The sequence below is a fragment of the Telopea speciosissima genome, chromosome 3 (genome assembly GCF_018873765.1).
Source record: "Telopea speciosissima isolate NSW1024214 ecotype Mountain lineage chromosome 3, Tspe_v1, whole genome shotgun sequence".
NCBI lineage: Eukaryota > Viridiplantae > Streptophyta > Magnoliopsida > Proteales > Proteaceae > Telopea > Telopea speciosissima.
The window spans coordinates 35,664,881-35,675,951 of record NC_057918.1 but is presented as its reverse complement, the minus strand read 5'-3'; the positions used below and the strand labels follow the sequence as shown (position 1 = coordinate 35,675,951).

The window sequence follows — 11,071 nt, the reverse complement described above, 5'->3', positions numbered from 1 at the left end:
GTTGATGAGCCATGTGTCTACAACAAATTCAGTGGGAGTTCGGTTTGTTTCCTTGTCCTATATGTAGATGACATACTTCTCATTCAGAATGATGTTGGAATGCTCACTTCTATTAAGAAATGGCTTTCCACCAACTTCTCGATGAAAGACCTGGGTGATGCCACGTATATACTAGGCATCAAGATAGTCAGAGACAGGAAACATAAAATTTTAGGTCTATCCCAAGCTAATTACATAGACAAAGTTCTGGAGAGGTTTAGGATGAAAGATTTTAAAAGAGGAAACGTTCCCTTTCGACATGGCATAGCACTTTCTAAGTCACAATGTCCATTGACCCTTGAGGACATAGAAACTATGAAAGGGGTTCCATATGCTTCGGCCGTTGGATGCCTTATGTATGCAATGCTATGTACCAGATCAGATATTTATCATGCAGTTGGTATGGTTAGTCGATTCTAATCAAACCCTAGACAGAAATATTGGACAGCTGTTAAGTGCATCATGAAGTACTTGAGAAGAATAAAAGATTATTTCTTTGTTTATGGTGCAGATAACTTATCAGTAGTAGGATACACAGATACTAAAAATTAGTATGTCATCAAAATAAACCACTGCAAAATGCCCTAAGAATGGCTTCAAGATTTGTGTCATAAATTGCATAAATGTAGAAGGGGCATTGGATAACTCGAAGGGCATAACCAGCCACTCAAATAAACCATCACGCGTCTTGAATGCGGTTTTCCACTCATCCCTGGGACGAATCCTGATCTGATGATACCCACTCTTTAAATCCAGCTTGGAAAAAATGGTTGCACCTGTGAGTTGGTCTAGTAGGTCATCAAGGCGGGGAATAGGGAACCGATACTTGATAGTGATTTTATTTATTGCCCTACTATCCACACACATTTGCCAAGTGCCATTTTTTTTAGGAACTAGCAGGGCGGGAACAGCACACGGGCTAAGGCTTTCACGAATGAAACGTCAGCTCATTAATTTGGTAACCTGGCGGTGCAACTCTGCATGCTCAACCAGACTCATCCGGTAATGAAGTAAGTTTGGCAGTGGAGCTCCAGGGACCAAATCGATCTGATGTTGGATGTCGCGCATGGAGGGAAGACCGATGGGCAGGTCAGTGAAAAAAACATCATGAAACTCAGCTAGTAGGGGTTTCACCCTGGCAAGTATAGCGTGAGAATTCCCCTCCGCTGATTTATGCAATAAAACATACACCACATCCACATCAGGCATAGCACTGCGAAGGTCCCGTAATGTAAGAAAATTGTCGGAACTATAATCAGCCATTGAAGTCTTGATCGGGTCCTTGGATTGGGCTAACACTATTTTCTTGCCATTATAAATAAAAGAATAAGTGTTCCTGTACCCATCATGCGTTGTCTTTCAATCAAACTGCCAAGGTCGGCCAAGGATAGTGTGACTAGCATCCATGGGTAGCACGTCGCACCAAATCTTATCATAATAGGTGGAAGCAATAGAAAGTGACATAAGGCAGCATTTTGATATAGTTACCTCGATGCCCTTCTTCAGCCATGTCATCTTGTAAGGATGAGGATGTTCTTGCTACTCTAACTGCAGACTTCTTGACCGCTGCTTTAGAAATCACATTTTTGCAACACCCTGAGTCAATGATAAGCTGGTACACCTTGCCAGAGACAATGCAAGAGGAATGGAAAATATTGTTGCGGAGCCAGTGATCGCCTTGGTCATGACGTGGAGTGAGAAAGATTTTCCTCATCATGAGGAATTCACCAACATCAGCGTGAAGTACTTCCTCCCCTTTGGGAACCCTTGAACTGTCATAATGCGGGTCCTCGAATTGGTCACCAACGTTACCATCACCCAAATCATCAAGATCATTCTCCAGCAGTAACCCCTTTCCAGCCGGCCGATTTTTGACAGTACGGCAATTGGTAGCACGGTGACCCAACTCACCGCATGCGTAGCACCTTGTAGACGATGAAGGCTTTTGCGTAGGGAGAGAGGGGGGTGCTACCCGAGTAGGCTGAGCCCTTGTTAGTGATGCAATAGGCTAGGGCGTCTTGGACGCAGGTTGGGTCATCGTCGTGGGGAGAAATACTGGGCTATAGGTACCCGTCCCCTTTGAAGCGAAACATGGATTGGCTGCGCTGGAGGACTGCTTCCTTTGCTGCTATTTCTCAACCTTAACGGCTCGCTAATGTGCATCACCAAGATCCCAGATGTCAAGAACCTCTAGAACCTCCTAAATTTGGGGTTGCAAACCGCCCAAATACTTACTAACCAACATGTCTCCCGATTCTCCAGTGTTGTTGCAAGTCAACAGTTCATTGAACTCGTTGGTATATTGGTCCACAGGGCGGCTGCCTTGATGGAGATTCTGGTAACGTTGATATAGTTCTCTCTTGTAGTGATTAGGAAGAAAGTGTTTTCGAAGCTTCTCCTCTAAACGCCGCCATTGGGTATTGGGAGCCTTCCCGTCGCTGTGGCGTGTCTGCTTTTCTCAGCGCCACCATGCAATGGCCTTACCACGTAGTCGCATCACGATGAGGCCAATGAGTTTGTTCTCTGGAATGTCGCAGTGCTCAAAGACTTCGTTGACAAGGGATAACTAATCCACAACTTCGTCAGGTGTTTCATTACCAGTAAAATCTAGAATGTCCCCCTTCAATTTGTGATTCCAATCTGGTTCTCATTCAGGTAGGGGCTGGAGAGGACATGGGGGTTGTGCTCAGGGTCCTCGGCCTCTACCACACACACGGCGAAGATCTTCAGAGGAAGATGAGTGAGTGTCGTCAACTTCTTCGTTAGCGCATTGAGAAGTGGTGCACAACTACTCCAACTGGCGGGTCAACTCCGCCACTTGACGCCGAAGCAACGTTGCCTCTGCTCGGGCATCGTTGTCTCGCGCATGAACATCCCTCACCCGGGTTGTGCGACCTCCTCAGTTCTTTGGTGCCATGGAAACAACCTTGCTTCTCACCGGCTTTGATACCAAATAGTGCAGGATCGATGGAGAAGAAGGTGTGGTGATTCTTCGAGATCACCGTTCAAAGAAATAAGTAAGCTTTTCAAGGCTTATTTGGAACTCTTTAAGGTTCATTAATGGAGGCAGAACTCCAAGAGAGAGATTAACAAATCCAAGATCAATATCATATGTCATTCAAATGGAAAATAGCTATATTACATAGCCATTAGTTCAACGAGATTACAAGCAATCTATTAAAATAGGAAACTAGGATAATGGGAAAATAAAATAATATCTTTCTAAATAATAACTTGCAACCTAAATGGTAGAGCATAATAAGAAACTAGAGCTGTGATGGAGCACCAATGGGTTAGTGCTGAGGTGGATGGAGCACCAGCTTCTCCTGGACCCTCTTGGAGCACCGGAGCTGCTTAGGGTGGGTCTGGCGTGCCTCCATCTCGTCTTCCATAGCCGTTGCTGCATCACATGGGGATAAAACCTGTTGGACATTGAGTTTAATGTACAAGTGAGAGATTGTTGGATGTGACGTTTATGTGTCCATCAAACCCAATTTAATTTGATTAAATTAATTAATTTAGTTTTATTTAATTATGTGCTTGTCGTAATTGTATATTGCATCCGCCTAATTCAAACCGTTTTGTTCACAACTATGGATAGATTTGGGCAATTTGTTCTATGGTTGCTATATTTTATATTCGTACAATAGTGATTGGACCAAAATGTAAATATAGACACATTTCGTGTTGAACATGATCCACGGGGATTCCCGAATTATTCACCGTCAAGTTGTTGTTGCAACGGGAATCTCCGGTAGTTATTTTCTCTGTACTTGAATAATACTTGCCATTTTATTTATGTTCTGTACATTTATGGTGTGTCAATGGTTGATGTCTATCGAAAGGACTGACTATATATCGGTCGCTCAGTGTGCACAATGTAAATAGTTATGGATGTGATGCTCAATAAAGTTTCCACTGCCCGTAAAGGGAGAACACCAAAAAGAGAATGAACGGACTTGATTGTGCCAAATCCAAGGCCTTGGTATTTTATAAAGTGTTTGCAAAGAGTATTTTATTTTATTAATATTAAATTAAATGTATTTTGGAAAAGAGTTTTTCAAAGAGTTTTATGGTCAATCAAAGTCCTCAATACTCTCGTGATAAATTATAATGGACCGGAATTATGGCGGTGGCATTTATTCCATGGTTACAATGGCTCATTATAGGTGTTAGTAGTGTGGGGAGAAAATGAAATAAAATCACCTACCGCAAGGGGTTTTTCAGGTTACGCCCTGGTAGGTCGTCCTTTACTACGATTTTGGATAAGCTTTGTTCTTATGTGCAATTTAGGATAATCTTATGGGCTACCCTTTAGGATCACACCACTTGGTTAGATCTGGACCGTAGGTTTGCCACCTCCTCAATTAGGTCTCTATATATATAAAGAGACCTAAGGCCAAACATGATTGATGATGATAGAGAAAAAATCATTAGAACATTTTGCACAAAATTGTGAGAGAGCTTAGAGAGAGAAGAAGAGAGTCTTCTTCTTCCTCAAGCACTATTGGCCTTTGGAGGTGAAGCAAGCTTAAGAGATCTTCTTCAAGTGTTGCATTCATTTGAGGAACACACCATTTGAGTGTTCTAGGTGAACTTGCTCTCCCCTTAAGGTTAGTACATTAATGTGTTTATTGAGATCCTTACATGCTCATAAAATTTTGTGATTACATGAGAATCCCATCACTTCCGCCGCCACTAACAATTCTTACCTAAAATTGTTCACCACTAGGGACAAGATTGGACATCCTGTCTAATATGGTGGTCACACTGTGTGTGCTTAGGGATGTTATTTTTCCAAGACACAAATGTGAGTGTACATACGGTGTGTACATTGGACTAGATCACTTGAGAATTTCACATGTGGTGTATTGTCAGTTTATAAAGAAAATGAGATTCTCTTAAATAGTTCTTGATTGGTCCCTTGACCTAAGAGGTCCTTATCATTGCATTTAAATGCTGTGTGTTTTGGTACACCAACGGTTGATGTCTCTCTGATTATATATCGGTGCACTGTATTCACAGTATCTGACTATATTAGGAAGAGATGCCCAACATGGAACCCACAGTCCATACGTTGGAAATATGTTGAGGAGAAATTCTTTACAGGATTGGACACAAACCGGGATCCGGTAGTATTTTCTAAATGTTTTCAAATATTTTTAGATATATATTTATAAAAATATTATCTATTTTCTTAAACATTTTGCATGTAAATGTTTTTCCTCTGTCAATAAAGGTAATAGAATCTCTCGGGTACAGTATATCGGTTCATTGAGGATTGACAGTTTTTGGCATATGCCTTATATTGAACCATGTAACATTGTTTTTTGTGGGGGACTAATGTGTGTGTTAACTACTTACCTTGGGTGTTGATTGTTACATCTGCTTGGCATTGGACACTTTAGAAGCTGAGTAGAATCTCATTGCAATCCTACCCCTTTCCTTTCAGTTCCATTCATTTACACAGCACGGTTGATCATGATTTCCTTTTCGTGATTCTCTTGTAAGATTGGATCTTACAGTAGGATGGAGGAGATTGTTAGAAAAGAAAAGATGTTAGGTCAATATTGGATATTGGACCCAATATTGGATTCTTCTAGCAATAGGGATATTTCCTTGGTGGGAAAGATTTGATGGGTTGGTGATTGAGTCTTAATAGGAAACTCAATATTCCTTACCCATGTGTGCTACCAATTTGGGAGAGAAAGGGCAAATCACATATATTCATGAGATTGCCAAAATTCATAAGTAATTCTCTCATCCTTGCAAAAACGGTAGAGCACCTCCCCTTCGAGAAATCATCCCCTCTTCCTTCCCCTCTCTTAGTGTTTGATCTTGGAGATTGCTTGGGTTTTGAGAACTCGAGGGTGTGGAGGAGTTGGCTTGTACGTGTGGGAAAGCAAAGCTGTGCGTAGTGTGTGGTGCGTGGAATGATTGCAAAAGGGCTACTTTCGGATGGAGGTTTTGCATTTGTGAAACTCTAGGTAACAAATCGAAACCCCTCTGTTGTTCCTGATTATTGAATGGCATCTCCCATCGATAGTTTGATCCTGCCACGCTTCTGCGGATCTATATTGATCGCCTTCACCAACTACAAACTCCCAACCCACTGCCCCATTGGCAACCCCAATATACCGGCCAATGTAAACTGTTGTCGCTTCACTACCTCAATCCCCTTCGGTTGATTCCCTCCCATCTCCTAATCTTGTGGTTGATCTTCCCATACCATAAAATTACGCAAATATCCATCCCATGGTAACCCGAACCAAGGATGGAACCCTCCATCCAAAAATACTTCTTGCTCATAGTTCCAACAATTCCCTTAAACCCACCAGCTTCATAGTTGCAAACCACTTTCCACAATGGCATCAACCAATGGATGATGAGTTCACTGCTCTCTTGAAAAATGACACCTAGACTCTTGTGCCTCCCCATCCAACTCAAAATATTATCAGATGCAAATGCATATACTATATTAAACGCAAGGCCGATGGTTTTATCAAAAGGTATAAAGCCCGTCTAGTAGCTAAGGGCTACAACCAACTGGAAGGAATTGATTATAATGAGACCTTCAACTCCATTGTAAAACCAACAACAATTTGTTTGGTTCTCTCCATTGCTCTATCTAGGTCATGGCCTATTAGGCAACTTAACATCAATAATGTATTTTTGCATGGAATTATTCAAAAAGAAGTTTTTATGACTCAACCACGACGCTTCAAAGATCAGATCTTTCCTGACCATGTATGTAAATTACACAAGTCTTTGTATGGCTTGAAACAAGCCCCACGGGCATGGTTTGACCATCTAAGCTCCTTCCTTCTTGAAAATGATTTTGAGGGGTCCAAGACTAATATGTCTCTATTTATATATAACAAAAATGGTAGCACCATTTACATCCTAATTTATAGGGATGATATCATTTTAACAGGTAGCAGTGTCACATTACTCCATACTTTTCTAGCCAAAATTGAGAGCGTATTCGCCATCAAAGATTTGGGTCCGCTGCATTATTTTCTTGGCATTAATGTCATTTAGACATCTCAAGGAATGCATCTCTCACAACAATAACAACATGTTTTGGACCTATTGGCCAAAGCAAAAATGAAGGATTCTAAGCCGGTATATACTCCAATCTCCATTGCTACAAAACTGGCAAAGTTTGAAGGTACTTCCATGGCTGATCCAACACTCTACAGAAGCACTGTTGGGGTGCTTCAGTACGCGACTCTCACACACCCTAATATACATTTGGCTGTTAATAAAGTTTATCAGTTCATGCATAGCCCGACGACTAATCATTGTTCGCAATCAAGCGCATACTATGCTACCTCAAGGGCACTGCTCATTTTGGTTTATTTTTTTATTGCCAATCTACTATCAATTTCTCTGCCTTTTTTAGATGTCGATTGGGCATGATGCCCTAATGATAGAAAATCGACAAGTGGGTTTGCGATATTTCTTGGCAAAAACCTGATCTCATGGAGCTCTTGCAAGCAAAATACAGTAGCCCGATTAAGTACATAATCTGAATACCATGCTCTAGCAAAGACTGCAGCAGAAATCACATAACTACAATCACTTTTCAAAGAACTAAACATTTTTCTCCTCAAAGCTCCAATTCTACGATGTGATAAGGCGCAACATATCTTATTGCAAATCCAGTTTTCCATGCACGAACGAAGCATGTCGAGATCGACTTCCACTTCATCTGGCAAAAAATGGCAAGAGGGAATCTAGATGTTCGCTATATATCCACTAAAGATCAACTGGCAGATATATTCACCAAACTGTTATCTACCATACAGTTCACCACTATTTTGCAAACCTCAAGGTGTCATCCCCCCCCCCCCCCCCCTCCCCTTGAGTTTGAGGGGGATTATAAGAGGAAATCTTGCCTTCATGGCTATTCTCCAGCTCGACAAGATCTTTTGTGATAAGATCAAAACCTGCACAGCTCAGCAAGAGCACATGTGATAATACCAATTATGGTAAGTGGATTACTGAAAAGATTAGTGATAAGGACTCCAGAATAATAGGATTCTTGATAAGGATTCCAACGGTGATAATGGATTAGTTTCCTTGTAGAATGGATTAGTTTCCTTGTAGAATGGATCATTTATTCCTTCAGTCACTCAAGCATTATCTTTAAATAAGGATCGTAAATTCAAACATTCATAATGGAACAACCGTGGACATAGGTTGAGTTACAACCGAACCACGTATACACTCGTCTCTCACTTTCTCTTTCTCTCATTCTCCTCATCTCTAGCATATACACATTGAATGTGTATTTTTCACTTCTTTTTAGTTATTCCTAGCGCAAGCTTGTAATATTGAAAACTCTTTCAGTCATTCCATTAAAACTTCCACATTGCAGTTTGATTGAGACCTATATTTGGTGGATGTGTTGTCCACATCATCATCTGCAATATTTACTCAAAATTTCAGAAGGTGAGAAGTAGTTTGACAAGCTCAGTGACATGGACTCAATAGGAACCGGTGGAAAATTAAAGGTGGGCTATGTATATGATTAAGATAGACCACCATAAGAGTTGGTATGGATGACACTTGATCTATCAAGATGTTGTTTCTTTTTCTCTTCTAGTGTATAAACAAAGCCTCAAGGCTCTATCAATGAGGTCAGAGCAACCCGAGGTCGTAAGAGTTCTCGCTAAACTAGCAGGCGAAATTGCCCCCTAGAGGGAAGAAGAGAGTAAAGATTCTCTCTAATTGAAGAATCATGGAGTTCTATGGTTAGAATATATATTTTGTTCTTCTCGATTTGAGATCTCTCTTTTTTTTTTGTATCTTCTTCGTATTTCCTTTATATCTTGATTCAACTGTAGGGATAGGCAGTTGTTTTTTGTGTGGAGTTTTGTTCATCAATATCTAGTTTTCCCTCTTTCTTTTCTCCAATTTGGGAAAGAAAAAATTCTGGACTTCGTTAATTATACTAATCATTCATAAAATAATAAAATAAAAAAAAAATAGCAAAGCAAGTTTTTATTTAGTTACACACAGAAAAACACAAGCACATCACATCATACACACAAGCCCTCATGGTCACCCTTTCTAGGTTTCCATTTCCTTCTTGTTCATAAATATATGGGGAAAAAAACTCTGTTTGGGTGTGTGGCCTACGCCAGCACTCCCATGAGTCTATCTCTCTCCTCCCCATATGAAAAGACACCTCTACCCCCTTGTTTTGAGGAGGAGAGATATAGACACATGGGAGTGCTGGCGTAGGCCACACTCCCAAACAAAAAACAACTTCCCCTATATGTATATAGGTACGGCATACATAAAATCAAGATTTTATTCAGTGACACATCAAACATTCACGCTACACACATAACAGTGATTACTAATTAAGCTTAACTACTAATTAGTGCTACCCACTACCATTCCCACTATTGTTGAAGTCCTCTCTAGACATCCCATGGTGGTTGCCGGTACTGTCCACACTGCTTGCAGACTTCCCAGAGAAGCTGTTCTCCTTCTTACCTTCTTCCATCTCTTCCCCCAGAAGCTGACTTTGCCCAAGCGTTTCATCCTTCAGAGCTTTTGTTTGGGTCGCCAAGCAAGTGCTCACCACCATTAGGACCATAAGAACAGCTACCAACTTCATTCTCTCAGGTCTTATATGATGGTGCTGTTTCACACATTCAAAGGTTAATTAGAGATAGAGAACAATTATAAATCAGATAAAAATAATAGAACTCCATTTAATAGAACCACAAAAAAAAAAAAACAATATTAGTTCACACTAGAAGTATCTACTTACACAAAGGAAGGAAGGAAGGAAGGATTACCCAATAATTAAGTTTGAGAGAGTTGTGTTTTAAGAGGAGAAGGTTAGGTCTTTATATAGGAAAGATTGAAAGAAACTAGGGTTAGAGAGGGTGATTTTAAAAGAAATTTTCGTTTATGGAGTGCCCACTGAGTATGGACCAAGATGGAGTGGGACGACCAGATTATTCCATAAAAAAATTTCTTAAGTGTTATTATTATCATTTAAGTGATGGGTTAAAGAAATCCATTGTCCATTTATTTGGAGTCTAATCGTAATTAATCGTGGGTGTCGATCAAGTGGGTTGACCCAAAACAAGAATAACTGTTTATATATGAGAATACCCTAATAATGTGAGGGTATGGTTGGAAGAAATTCTAATGAGTTGTTTGTTTGACAACATATCTGCTAATAATGGACTTAAAGAAAATGATTACTTGGTTGCTTAGTCAAAATGACCTCACTTGAGCGTCCTTAATTATTCTCGAGTTCTAAGGTTGTTTTAGTCATGGCAAACACACAGGAATACAGAGAGAGGGAACAGTGAGGCAGGCACACTGTACACATACAGAAGAAAGAGAGAGAGATCCGATCTCAATCTCTTGTAATTAGAATTAGTTTAAGATTCTCTTGAGTGTACTAGGATTGCGAAGACTCTATATCACATGTGATAAATCACATGTATAGTTCGATTAAGATTATATGTTCAAAAACAGGCAGCCCCGCCTAGAACCCCTTTAAAAGGTACTTAAAGAGGGAAATAGGAGGCCCCTAACACAAACGGGACAAACCCTGTATCAACAAAAGTGCCAAAAATAAGGAAGTTTACCTCCCTTCACATGCTTATATTCCACTAAAGAAAGAGAGGCACTAAAATGGTGGATGCTTTCGTTGAGAGTTGAACTCAAGACCTCCCGCTTACTAAACGGGTGCTCTAACCAACTGAGCTACAAAAGCAAGTGAAAACTTTGACATTGCTAAAATTTAAGGGATCTAAATCCCAATGTTAAATTGTAAGAACTTAGTGTCAAAGGCGTGTTTCACATCGAACTACTCACATTGATGTCTAATCGTGGCTTTCGAATCCTAATAAAAATAACATGTAATGTTATGCATATCATACTTGGAAAACCAGATTTTCTGATTCGATTCATCTTTTCCAAAACCTGGTGACTCGGACAAGTCAAACCTGATCAAAACAAATTATTTTTTTATATTATGATTATTATTATTAAG

The 11,071-nt window shown here is 40.2% G+C and overlaps 1 non-coding gene across 1 annotated transcript; it reads right to left on the bottom strand.

Moving 5' to 3' along the window:
• Positions 1-10,718: 10,718 nt before the first annotated feature.
• Positions 10,719-10,792, bottom strand: TRNAT-AGU. Its single transcript has one exon. It is a non-coding gene; the product is annotated as a tRNA-Thr (tRNA).
• Positions 10,793-11,071: the final 279 nt, after the last annotated feature.